General features: G+C 36.4%; 1 long non-coding RNA gene across 1 annotated transcript in view; it reads right to left on the reverse strand.

Moving 5' to 3' along the window:
* LOC103898324 overlaps nucleotides 1–12,903 on the reverse strand; it is a 32,948-nt gene extending 20,045 nt beyond the window's left edge. Inside the window, exons 1-2 of the long non-coding RNA XR_657539.2 lie at nucleotides 12,645–12,903; nucleotides 2,922–2,979 (exon numbers count right to left, since the gene is read on the reverse strand). This is a non-coding gene — a long non-coding RNA (uncharacterized LOC103898324). The remainder of the gene's footprint in view (nucleotides 1–2,921; nucleotides 2,980–12,644) is intronic.
* Between the last annotated feature and the right edge of the window lie 129 nt (nucleotides 12,904–13,032).

The raw sequence follows: 13,032 nt of genomic DNA on the forward strand, positions 1-13,032 counted from the left end.
CTGGGTATCGGTCGGCGGGTGGTGAGCAATTGTACTATGCATCACTTGCTTTGTGTATTATTATTATCATTTCCTTTCAATTATTAAACTGTTTTTATCTCAACCCACGAGTTTTTCTCACCGGTGCTCTTCCAATTCTCTCCCCCATCCCACCGGGGAGGGGGGAAGTGAGTGAGTGGCTGCATGGTGCTCAGTTGTCGACTGAGGTTAAACCACGACAATCAATGAAAGAAATGTTTATGCAAACTATATCCTAAGTTAAAATGACGTATCTTAAAGTAACTTGGGGAATTCTGCGAATGGAATCTGCATTCATTCAATTAAAACTGAGTTAAGTTTTAATTAGAAGTTTATTCAGTTAAAAATACTTTTTAGTGCAAACAAGGCTTACAAATAAAAGATAATGAAAGGATGACTTGGACAAAATCACACTTTTTACATTGACAAAGTCAATCAGGGAATAGTGTTTAAGAAAAAACCGCAACACTGTGTTTCTAAAATAAAAAAAATTTATATCACAGCTTTCCTGATCTTATGAGAAGTATAACACACTATAGTGAGCCTGCCATCTGAATGTGTGGCAGGAGAAATACAAAACACAAAATTAAAAAAAAAAATCCAGTAAAATTGTAAAGTCTTTTGTAGTATTGATTCTACAGATCACATTACCTCTCGAGTCCAGAGTCAGAATCTCATAACATGATCCTTTTCCAAACAAAACAGGTATCCAAGTAAAAGATAGTTGTGCTGTTTGACCACAGTGTTCAAGGGGACTGTTGAATTTGCATGTGTCCATTTATGTGTGTCTATTTGAGATGTGTTAGGACTTTTTTGTGGAACGGTTGAATATCCATAATTGACTGTTGAAGTCATTATAGTTCTTGGTGTTCATTTTAGCTACAAAATTAAACCCCAAAGTAATACCCCTTGGTCATGAAAAATCAGTGTCACTTTGAAAGAAATAGTCATTTCATGATTTTATCCTCACTTACTTATCTCCTATCTCTTTGACAACTGTTCAAATATATATGTTTTAAATTACTACGCTCAAGGCTTCAAGTACAAAAGCTTTTTTGTGGCAGGCATTATACATATTAACATCATCTCTGACTCACAGTTAATAATCTTGTTAAGAGTATCCAATTTGTCATTGTCTTGTTCAGCAGTTCTTTCTATTTTCTATACCATATTAACAAAGGCATATAAAAATCTTTTCTCTCTTCAACTCATTATCCACGGATAATTTCTTTGCTCTGGAATTGTCTAGTGTGGTGTTCCGGAAGTTGTTTGAGACATATGCAATACATGTGGGATGTTCCTGCATCAATATATTCTAGCACCATCATTTTGGCAGGTCCTTTAGTACAAAATCAGTTCTGATTTATAGCTAACACCTTTACTCTGTGGCCTCAGAAATCCACACTTCCCCAGTCTCCTGACACCTAGTTTCACAGATCTGGCTGTCTTTTTGTTATTTGCTTTGGATAGTCTCTTTCCATTTCAAGCTCAATATGGAATAACGTATTTCTCCTTAAATGCTTATCCTTTCTCTTTTACTGTTGTTACTGTAAGCTTGCATATTTGGTAGCATTTTAGAACCTTCTATTTGCCTTTCAAGCCATTTCAGAATATTACAATATTTTTGTTCTTATTTTAGAACATTTAGAAAATCAGAACTTCTTTCTTGCATTCAAATGCAAAGCAACAGCAAAGAGAACCTAGCTGTACTTGTAAAAACTCAGAACACCAAGGTCTGATTAGTATTCTGAAAGAAGTCCTTTAAAAAGGGAAATCTGGGAAACATGTACTTTTGTGCACTACATTACGGTGCAGAGATCTTTGGTGTACCGATGACAGAATCTAGAGATTCCCTTTTAGCTCTCTAGGGAGTCCTACAAATTTCAGATGCAGTAGTCCATGGTTCAATTTCTTGCTGGAATGGATTCTTCACAAGTAGGGATAATCCTTTATTTGATGTTTACTCACTTGGATACATTTCTGTATTCCATACTGGCCATATCAGGCTTTGCAATGCTTATTTATCCTTGCCAGAATGCACTCCTGCCTTAGCTGATTTTATTACACTTATATGGTTGAAATGGCACTTAAATTCTATGACCTTCTTTTCATTAGTTTAAAATAACTTTTCAAAAAAATTACCTCTAGGCCAATACTTGTCATGCTTGTTCTCAGACTAACAATCACATTTTTACCATTTTTAGTTTAAAGAGAATGCATTCAATAGTTTTTGAGGATCAGGCTTTCAAATATATACATAGACAGTTGGTTTTATTAAATATTTACCAATTACAATAGTTCCTTATTTCCATTCAAATTTGTTATTTTTTCCCCTCCTAATTATAAATAAGTAATATATAATAACTCCTTAAACACCACTTTCAAAAATTTTTTGTTTTGAAATTCCTCCTGAAGTTTGTCTCCTGTCTGGTTCTGTTAAAGTTATAGGTATTTAGAGCATCTTTTGACTTGACTCACTATCTCAATTTATTAAATAAAACTAATAACAACATCAATATCTTTATTATATGAATTATGCATAAGTTAATATATGTACTATATGCATGTATTGATATATTACCTACATTACATAATTGTAATGTATATAATCATAAATATATTGTATTGTAATATCTCAATTAAAATGTATCTTAATCATATAAAATAGTTGTTAACGTTGTAATTTTAAATCTATACAAACTATATAATTAGCTAAGATTTCAAAAGACTATGCCGTTCTCTAGGTAAATACAGCACAGTGTAGCATAATATTTATCATGACATTATATGATCTCATGGTCAATATAACATTTAACAATAATGCAGTTTAAGGAAACAGATTATTGAGCCTGAAAGACAGAAGATGAAGATGGGAGAAATGGAAAAATTAGCTTTATGCAAACCTTATGCTGTACCACCTGCCAGCTTGTGTCATGTACTCTTCAGCCATCACTGAATCTCCTGTGAACAATGGAAGATTCAAAATAAATCCAAATCAGAATAAGCCACAGTTTTTACAGTAAAAATTGTTTAGTTTTCCTTAATGATTATATTTTGGGTTATCCACTATTACTGAACTGACAAATTTAGTATTGGTTAAGAAACTTCTAAAAGCATTTCCAACATTTTCTTAGCAGACACTGAATCAGAATTTCAATTGCTACAGTACCATATAAAAAGTCTATTTAAAATGTATTTCAGTCCAATGCCTGCCATAGCAATTTCTCATCTCTCAGCTTCCTAGTATACCACTATTCTTCACAGTGCAGAAACAATTCAAATACACAGAGTCATATCAGCATTCTGTTGAGTCCTACATGTTTCAGCAAATAAAACAAGGTGATTTGACAATCCCAGACATAGCTTAATCTTTTTGAATAAATAAAAAGCCAGTGAATTAAAGCATTTCCTTTCATTTTACACAAAATTGTGGAGATTTTTTTCATAAAATGAACTCCAATATCTAATTGATTAGTTTCCAACAGTAATTTAGAGACAGATTTTCAAAGGCATGAAAGCCTATTAAGAACGCATCTAATTGATTTTCAGAAAGAGTTGAGGACTTGATCCTGCATTCACTGCAGTCGGCAGTGAAATTTCCATCGATTTAAATAAGAACAGGTTCATATCTGCAGAGAGTAGCTGCTATTTATGACTTTCACATTATTCCTTCCATAGCTAGAGATCTTTTACCAATTTTTTTGCACAATCTACACACTTGATGTGAAGTGAAAATGCTAAGAGCATATATTCATGTCAAAACAAAAAAGGAAAAAAATACTGATTTTGTACATACACTTGGCATAATTTACCTTATATTAAAAAAAAAACCCAAGCCACATTTGCAAAGAAAGGTAATGAAAGTTTTAACATTGAAGATGAGTGAACACACTGCAACTGCCACTCCATTTTATGGTGCCTCTCTTCACTGAAGTCAATGGGATTATTTACGAGTAAAACAACCAAAACGTTGAATACATAGTTTAGTTTCTAGGTATTTAGAAGTCAATAAATTTACTCAAACAAGTTTGAGTAATTATACATAGAACTATTGCTTTACTGCTGCAAAAGTGAGGAAAATGTTATCAAATATTCAGTTCTATGAAACGATCAAATACATTATCAATAAATGAAACACTGTGATCTTATTCTGTTTTATTTAGTAAAGAAATGCAACTGAATATTTAAAATGTATTACTGTCTAGGAAATAACTGGCTTTTAAGAGAACTGTCACACTGATATATGCAAAGATCAAAAAGTGGCGGTAGTGTTAGCATTCCAAATTAATCCAGATGAAACAATAAGATAATCAGGTGTAAAAAATTCACAGTCTTATGTTCAACACAGTAAAGGATCAATTTCATCTAAAGGCAAGTGGAGTGTACACCGTATCATCTGATCCAAAGTAATGACCTTCTTGATTCAAATGCAAAATGCCTATTCCTACTGCAGACGGAACTTACCAAGACAAAATGTTCAATAGAAAGATTATGTTTCCAGTGGGGCAGAAAGGTATTTGTCAGTGCCTCATTACAGCTTTGATGCAAACATCATGGATTTCAATTAGCTTTGAGATAGAACAGCAATAATCCAGTGTTGAGACTCCAGACAGATCTTTGTTTCTTACACCATTATATGTGGATTTTTGTTTCATTTGCAGTAAGATATTGTAAGATTTCCAAAAGAAAAGAAATAGAAGGAAATAACATTCCAGTCATTTTAATGTCAGAGATATCATTTAGTGATGTCTGTCTGATAACTTTGCACTAGGAGGCAACGGTGACATCATTTACATTTTTTCCAGCATAAATGAAAAGTGCTGAATTCCTTGAACCGTAAGTGTCCCATCAGTTCTTCTACCCTCACTGTCCCACCTCCTATTATTAACATACCATATCCACTCTGATGCTTTTGATCCTTTTCTATGAAAAGTAATTTGCCTTCTCAATGGAGATAAATATGAAATTTGCTTTAGTACATTTCAGGAGTTCAAACAAGGGCCCATAGAAATTTCCACCCTACAGACGTCATCTTTTAACTTCATAAATTTAGAATTTGCAGTCATTTAAAGTGTTTACTTCTAAATATTATTTGATATTTAAGAAAAATAGTACGTTCTTCTGAGTTGATCATGGAAATAGGAGTTGGAAGGGCAATTTTTAACTGTCACTTGAATATCTGTGACTGATTTTGAGTTAACTCCTGTAAAACTCTGGATAGTATTTGTCACCCTTACTTTATACCTGTGTCATGAGGGTAACTCTGTCAGTTTATGAAACATGGCAGGAGGAAAAGCTCAGAAATCATGCAGGTATGATTCAGTTGTCGATTTCTTTGTTAGTAAAGAAGTTATGATCTATGCTATGCAGGTAGGATTTTAATAACACTCAAAATTATATACGGTGTCTTACATGCAAAAAGCTTCCTTTCAAATATCAATTCACATAGCTTTAGCTGTAAGAAATATTGTTATTGAAATAAATATGGTTAACTTGACATATTAAGAAACTGAGACTAAGAAAAAAAAAAGACAGGTCTGTAACCTAGGAACCAGTGGCAAAAACTACTGGTGGCAAAACACCACTTTTCCTCCTTTGATATCAAGGTGAAAAAGTCATGACTTAAGTCACTTGCCCCCACAATTCCAGAGCAAGGGCAAGAGCTGGGAAAATCGTCCCTTTTAAGATGAATTGTTCTATGTACTAGCTACAAGCTTCTTTCTCTCAGAGAAAGAAATTCTACAAAAAGCTTGATTTATCAGTAAACATAAAAATGATAAACATAAAATTATAAAATCTAAAGGATCTGTATTTTTTACTTCATCTTGAACTCTAAATGACTCTTGTAAATATATCTCAACAGTTGGTCAGTAACCATCTGCGGACACATACAATGAATTAAGCAAGCATCTATAATGGATTTTTTCCTCACTCCTGAACTGCAGCCAACTTTAGGGTAATGAATAGCAAGAAAAGATATAATACTTTATAACTATAGTGAAATGAAAAATAATTTTCCTGATTAATGAGAGTATTGGTTAAATATCACATACTTCCACCGACTTTAAAAACAGCTGTAAGTACATTTTGCTCCTACACACATATCTGTAAATATGTGTAGAAGTTTGCTAGCATTTCCAGCATACACAATACTAACAGAAATAATGTTGTTTAATTTTTGTCATATTGCTATAAAAAATTAAACAGGTTAGACTGCTTTGTATATGTAATGCAGAACAAAACCTGTCAAATCATACATGTAGATTTTCTCAAGAATATCTGAACATATTCTATTTCCTGTAAAATAAATTGACTTTGCCAGCTAAAAACATATATTTAATATTTTATTATAATGAAATGAAATTTAAATTTTATAAACATATTTTCCTGCAAATATGATGTAGTTGAAGAATTGAATTTTTTCAAATTGTTTATTTTTTGCAGAGAAGCAAAGTTTGATTGTAAACTACTAAAGCTGCATAAGATTCCAGATTGCTGTTTCACAAGAAGGTGCTGCATGAGAAGAATTAAATCAGGTTTTTTTTCTTCCTGCACTCACAGCACCATAGGAAGACAGACTTGGAAAGGACGTCCAGCGATCTAGTCCAACCTGCTTTAGTAGAATCAGTGTCCTTTAACATATAATAGCTGTTTAATCTCCTGTAGAAAATATCCAGATAGAATAGCATTCCAGAGTTTTTGAATCTCCTGTTAAAAATATCCAGATAGAATAGCTTCCAGTAGCAAATTTAACAAAACAAAAGCACAAACTGCTTTCTCTGAGACAAACAGGTTTATATCTTATAAAGCTTTTTCTGACAGAAATGACAGATTTGACTCCACAGAAAACTGAACAGAGAGCTATCAAGACCTGTGGTGATGACGCCTATGGTTAAAAGCATTTATTGGATAAAAATTTGCCAGCGGTAGAGTATCCACTTATACACATACAAACCAGCAAAATATACCTTATTTGCAGGAAATTGTATACTTCTCTCAGCCTTTAAAAAACTGAAATCAGCAGTTGTTTAAATTTCCTAACATTATATAATGTGTGCATTTCATTGTCTTATGGTTTTCTTGAGTCTTACAATCATGTGTCATGGGAAAGATGTACATTCACACATGATTCCATCTACAAGCCTTTACAGGCTTTTACAGAAGGCCTTTTGCATTTTTTTCTCTTCTTCTGTCAGATCCACTAATGTAATCAAGGGCATTGAATGATGTGCCATGTGCCACTAAACAGATGACTTTTGTTCAAAATGTTTTTTAAAAAAAAAAAACTACTTGCACAGATCAGACTATTTCACAAGAAAACATAATCTGAAACACTTGTCAAATAGATTAAGTAACAGGATATTTATGTGGTCAAATTTTGTTCAAGCAAAGTAGAAAAATCAGATTTATCCTGATTTAAAAAAAAACAAAACAAACTACAAACAGGTTAAGACAATATGATGTGTTTGTCTAGAAAACCAATCTATAAACAAAACAAAGGAAATCCTGTTTGTTTGGAGTATATAAAATTAAACTAACATTAGCCCTAAACTACAAAGTAGATGGGTTTAGCTATCCAAATCATGTTTACTGACATTATATGTGGTTTGAATTTTAAACTTTTTTCTATTTTTTTTCATAGAAATGCACACAAATTTTGCAGATTCTCAGTGACCGATTTTAACATTTTTGAAACGTAACAAAATTCTGAATCAAATTCAAATACAGTTTAGCTGCAACAGTCTTCATTGACAGCCAACCAGATTTTCAAAATAGAAGTTTTCTTGCATAAAAACTGTTGCAAGATCCACAGGAAATCCCCTTACAAACATTCTGAATTATATAAGGTTTAAACACCACTGTTAGCACATTACCTCTGTGAACAAGAAGGATGAAGCTCTACCATACTCTGGTAAATATTCAGCCAAAGAAGGGCTACTTCCAGTTTGGACCAAGTCTCTATAGATTTGTTTGGGACATGGAACACATCCCTGTTATCTTGTACCTTCTCACTGCATTTGCTCTGCCACCTGTGATATGTTCCAGTGGGGTGCTTACTATAAACCAGATGGCTGCAGTAACTGTTACAGGAGATTTACTGTGCCATCTCCTTTCTGCTCAGGTGTTTTATAAACACGGCCTAGGAGCTTGGGTACTGCTAGTAATAAATACATTTCCAACTATCTACTGCCTTGCAGCTTACGTTAAAAGTAAAGATTTATTTAAGTTAGTTTATGTGTTTACTCTATAGTTTAATTCCATGTAATTTTTCAGACCTTCTTCCAACACATTAGCAAGTTTCTTATTAAAGACTCAAAAAAGGAACAAACTCTATCTTTATTTACATTGCTGTTAGCAGTAAAATGACTCCATGGCACCAGTCTTTACTGAATAGAACTGACTGATGCTGTGAGTCAGTGACTCAACTAATTCTCAAAAGAATGTGAAAACGTGAAAAGTTAACTGTTACAGTTAACAGTTTCAGAAGAATAAATACTACTTTGTGTTAAGAATAGAAGACTGGAACCTAGGAATCCTAAATTCTAATCCCTGTGGTCTTGTCACTTAGTCTTTTTAACTCTCATTTCATTTGTAAATAATTATGAAGTACTTGATATAGGTAATTATTTAACATTTCTAGAATGAGATAATTTGATGTCACTGGATGAAAAGTGTATTCACTTTTAGTAAAACAGTATTTTAGTGTGCCTTTGTTCATATTAATTCTAGTCTAAAATATACTTTAAGATTATATAAGATACCCCTTTTGCTTACATACAGAAAAATAATTGAGTTTGTAATTAAAAGTTAAAAAAAGCCCCTGAAAAAAGTGAACACTTTCTCTCTCCTTATTTATTCTATTATCTTTTTGGCTAATAATGCTAACATAATACAAACAAAAGGAACTCTGTTATCATCTTAACAAATATTCAAACATATTCTCCCTTTGATAAATACAGAAAACTTCCATAAAGGTTAATGGGAGATAGGCACACAAACTGAGGGTAGAATATAGCCTGGCATACAACATACTTTAAAATAGTTCCTTTTGGTTGATCTCTTGGCAGTTTTCATACTCTGTCTTAAATAATACAAACAAAAGGAACTCTGTTATCATCTTAACAAATATTCAAACATATTCTCCCTTTGATAAATACAGAAAACTTCCATAAAGGTTAATGGGAGATAGGCACACAAACTGAGGGTAGAATATAGCCTGGCATACAACATACTTTAAAATAGTTCCTTTTGGTTGATCTCTTGGCAGTTTTCATACTCTGTCTTAAAACCGTTAGAACTAGTGAAGGTTTTGGTGCATTACAGGATTCCTTAAGAAGCTCCCATTATCTCCTCTCTTCTTAACCACATAATAGAAAAAAATGAGAGTACCGTACACAGAACACACTGAGGAAGGAGAACTTGCCTTGAAATTTTTCAGCTGGTAAACCTATTTTCTATAATGCTTAGTAGTGAATCACTCTTAAGTGCTGGACCATTCACTAGTGTATGTGTTTTGTGCCAAAGGTTACCAGATTGCAAAAGTGTTCTCATCTCAGAAAGGATCCATCAGTCACCATCACCTTATTTTGACACAACAGAAAAAAAATAAGTCCATCTAGCAGGAACAGGAAAGGGGGGAGAAGGACAGAGAGAAACCTATATTAGCAATGCAGCAAATTTTCTAAGGGAAAAGCACAGACTATCAAATGATACGAGAAGAGTTATATTGTTATATTATGGGATGAGATCTTCCTGATTATTTCGATTCCGGTAAGTCTGTAAGATGGACTTTTAATTTTCTTGAAATATGAGAAAAAAAGAAAATTAAAATGGAGCCTTAATGGAGAAAGGTAGGCCAGCTGCCTTTTCCCAGTCTCTCTTACTACTAGAGAGGACAGCACAGTAGTGGCAGTTACTTGAGGAGGGAACTACCCTCTCCAGCATAGATCTTGGGCTCATGCTCCAGAGCAAATCACTGTTCTCCAGCAGCACAAGGAGGTGACAAAGCCACTTGCCTTTGCTATCTACCCTTCTTCTGATTCAGGCAGCACAGAAGTCTAATGTTCTCCAAAATACAAAAGTAGAGGCTCTTCTAAATCAAATGATATCTTCTTGTGTTTAGTCTGGATTCCTGCCCATTTGCAGCAGAGACCTCATTTATCTTTATCATTCCTTTACATGTCTCAAAATAACTTCTCAGTAATACACTAATTCTGTTTATATGGGTACACAATCACTGTTAAAGCTGGTGTTCACATCTTAACCAAGCTGTGGTCATCCTAGACCCAATGCATAGGATGGGCGCATAAAATCCCCTACAAGCTGTTTTTCCGGTCCTAGATATAGAAAGGGTCCACCCTCACAGTGTAACTTCTCCACATTCTTAGAGACCATTATAAAATTAGGGTTCACTATACCAAAAGATACTGTCACCAGGAAGCTGAGGCTAGAAGAAAACACTCACTTGTAAACATCTACAAACAGCATGCTTTCTCAAACCTGTCCTCCCTCCATATACCTCATGAGCTGTCCAGCTGATGAAAAACATATCAGATTATTTAAACTGCTATTACTTGTGAGATCAATGACTGCTAAAAAATCACAAATGTCTTTGTATAGAGTTAGCATTCTGTCAATGTTTGTGTCACTGCTAAACTGACCCAGATAGAGCTATTTGAAAACTATAGCTATCATTTACAAAGAAAAAGGGGGGTGTCAGTGCTGCAAAAATTAGCTATCGTAGTTACTGTGTTCTAAAATGAAAGACTAATGTAAAAAATAATAACATGACCTTCAGCAAATATATGTAGGTTCAGGACCAAGAAATACAGTTCAGTGTTGAAGATCAATTATCAAAAATCAATTGGCTAAATTCATTACAAATGTGAAATACCTGGCTCCTACCTTCATAATTTTAAATGTAAACTTGAAAAATATTACTGGAAAGCTTCAAATACAAAATTAATATTTTATGGCCAAACAAGAAGCATATGTAAAATACAGAAAAAAACCCACATATTCCAGTTCTTAGGTGCACACATTATTGTAAGTGATATTAGAAAATTCTGGCAAATAAATTCAAAGATGACAGCTGTTTGTGGAAGTTCATTACTATCATCTTCATATTTCCGCCTCTGAAGAAAAATGCAACCCCTTCTCTTGCACATCATACAACTTTCTTTGACAGTTTCACTTACAGTTTCTCTGAATGGTAACACCCATACTCTTATGAAATGCATGGGGGTTATGCAATGATCAGGAGCCATCTAGAGAACAGTTAGTTTTTCTAATTTTTCTTAAGGTATAGTATGAACCCTGACTCACATGGAAGACTACAGAGGAGCAAATATCAACACTGATTCCTGCAGCTATTGAAGTTCTCCTGGGAGCTATCCCGGCACAGTACCAACCATCCTGTTCATGATACATAACAGGATTGCAGCCTGACAAAGCTTGACTGCAAACGCAGTCTTTTCCCAGTGCTTGTCAGCAGGAGTTCAGAAGATATACTCACCAGACATAAATGTTTGTAGATCCAGTGATTTTAAATAAATTATTCCAATTTGTAATAGCAGAACATTTAACCCTCTCTGGAGCTGACAGTTATTGCCTCTGAAAACTTCATTTCATAGAGTGTTGTGAACACATGTTCCACTTGAACTATATGAGTTGTCCATATTAATTCTGCTTTGGCAAGCACAGTTTTGGAAGATCAGCAGTCTGAGGAATTGAGCACTTCACTGAGATAGTAGTCACTACCACTAGCGCAGCAGTTAGGAAAAAAGGTTGAAAAACTTGGTATCATGTTTCCGCAGGATACAAGTGGCAATATAGTATCAAAATGAACCATGTAACTTCATTGCTACATGACGTTCATTGATGCAGTTTGGGTTTGGCACAGCTTTACCCCATTCAGCACACACAATGAAGCAGTCTGCTAATGTATAATGCCGTATCAACCTCACAACCTAACTCCACTTGCTGACATCCACGCAAAGCAGATTTAGCGTGGGTAATTTTGTCGCTAGCCCAACACTCACAGCTAATCAGGCTTTTACATACTTTATCGTCAGGTCAGTGAAGTGATTATGGCTACCGGCCTCTCTAGCCTACGATTAAAATCATCCAGTTCAATCAATGTCCGCATGGGGCTGACTCGTGTCACTGCTGGCTGCTGGCACGGCGGTGGCCAGCGCGGATCCTCACTCCCCGGGAAGCCAAACCGAAGGAGAAAGAGAAGCCCCGCACAGGCGTCCCGTCTGGGCCTGCTCTCCTCAGCGAGGGGGAAGAGGGGCCCCGCCCAGGCGTCCCGTCTGGGCCTGCTCTCCTCAGGGCCGCCGCCGCCTTGGGTGCGAGGCGCAGCGAGGCCCCCCGTGAGGCGACACCGCCAGAGTGTCACAGCCACTGCCCGCGCGCTCCCGCCGCCGCGCGACCCACGGGACCGCCGCTACCAGCTAACCAAAGCAGAGCGCGCGCGCGCGCACCCACACCGCTCGCCCGCCCCCTGGCACGCGGTGGCGCTCGCTTCCCGGAGCCCGCGGCCGCGGTCGCTGCCGATGTGGTGTTTTCCCCCCCAAAAAAGACTACAGTTCCCATCATGCAACGCGCGGCCGCGCCACACTCACGCCGTAGGGTGCTGAGGACGAGGCCCGCCCAGCGGGGCGCGTTGCATGTTGGGCGTCGTTGTTCTCAAGGCAGCTTCACCAGCGCTCCGCAGGAGGGGTTCGGTGTTAAGCCTCTGGAAGCACCCCATCCCCGCGTCGCTTCACGCTCGTTCCCCGTGTGAGTTGCTTTCAGCTCGCTGCCCCTGACGGTGCGAACGAGTGGGGCGTTGGTGTGTGAGCGCACCGCGGTCCTGTACAGGCCTCCGTGTCTTTCCGCAGTTCCTGTAAGTTCCTTCGCATCCCGCAACGCTTTCGGAGCTGGTTTGATCCTCGGCGCCCGCCGTAGGCTGCTGCCTGTCAGCCGCCGGCGCCTTTGTTGAGCTGCGGAAACCGGGCGGGGCGCCCTTGG

The sequence above is a fragment of the Aptenodytes forsteri genome, unplaced genomic scaffold (assembly GCF_000699145.1).
Source record: "Aptenodytes forsteri isolate BGI_AS27 unplaced genomic scaffold, ASM69914v1 Scaffold257, whole genome shotgun sequence".
Taxonomy (NCBI): domain Eukaryota; kingdom Metazoa; phylum Chordata; class Aves; order Sphenisciformes; family Spheniscidae; genus Aptenodytes; species Aptenodytes forsteri.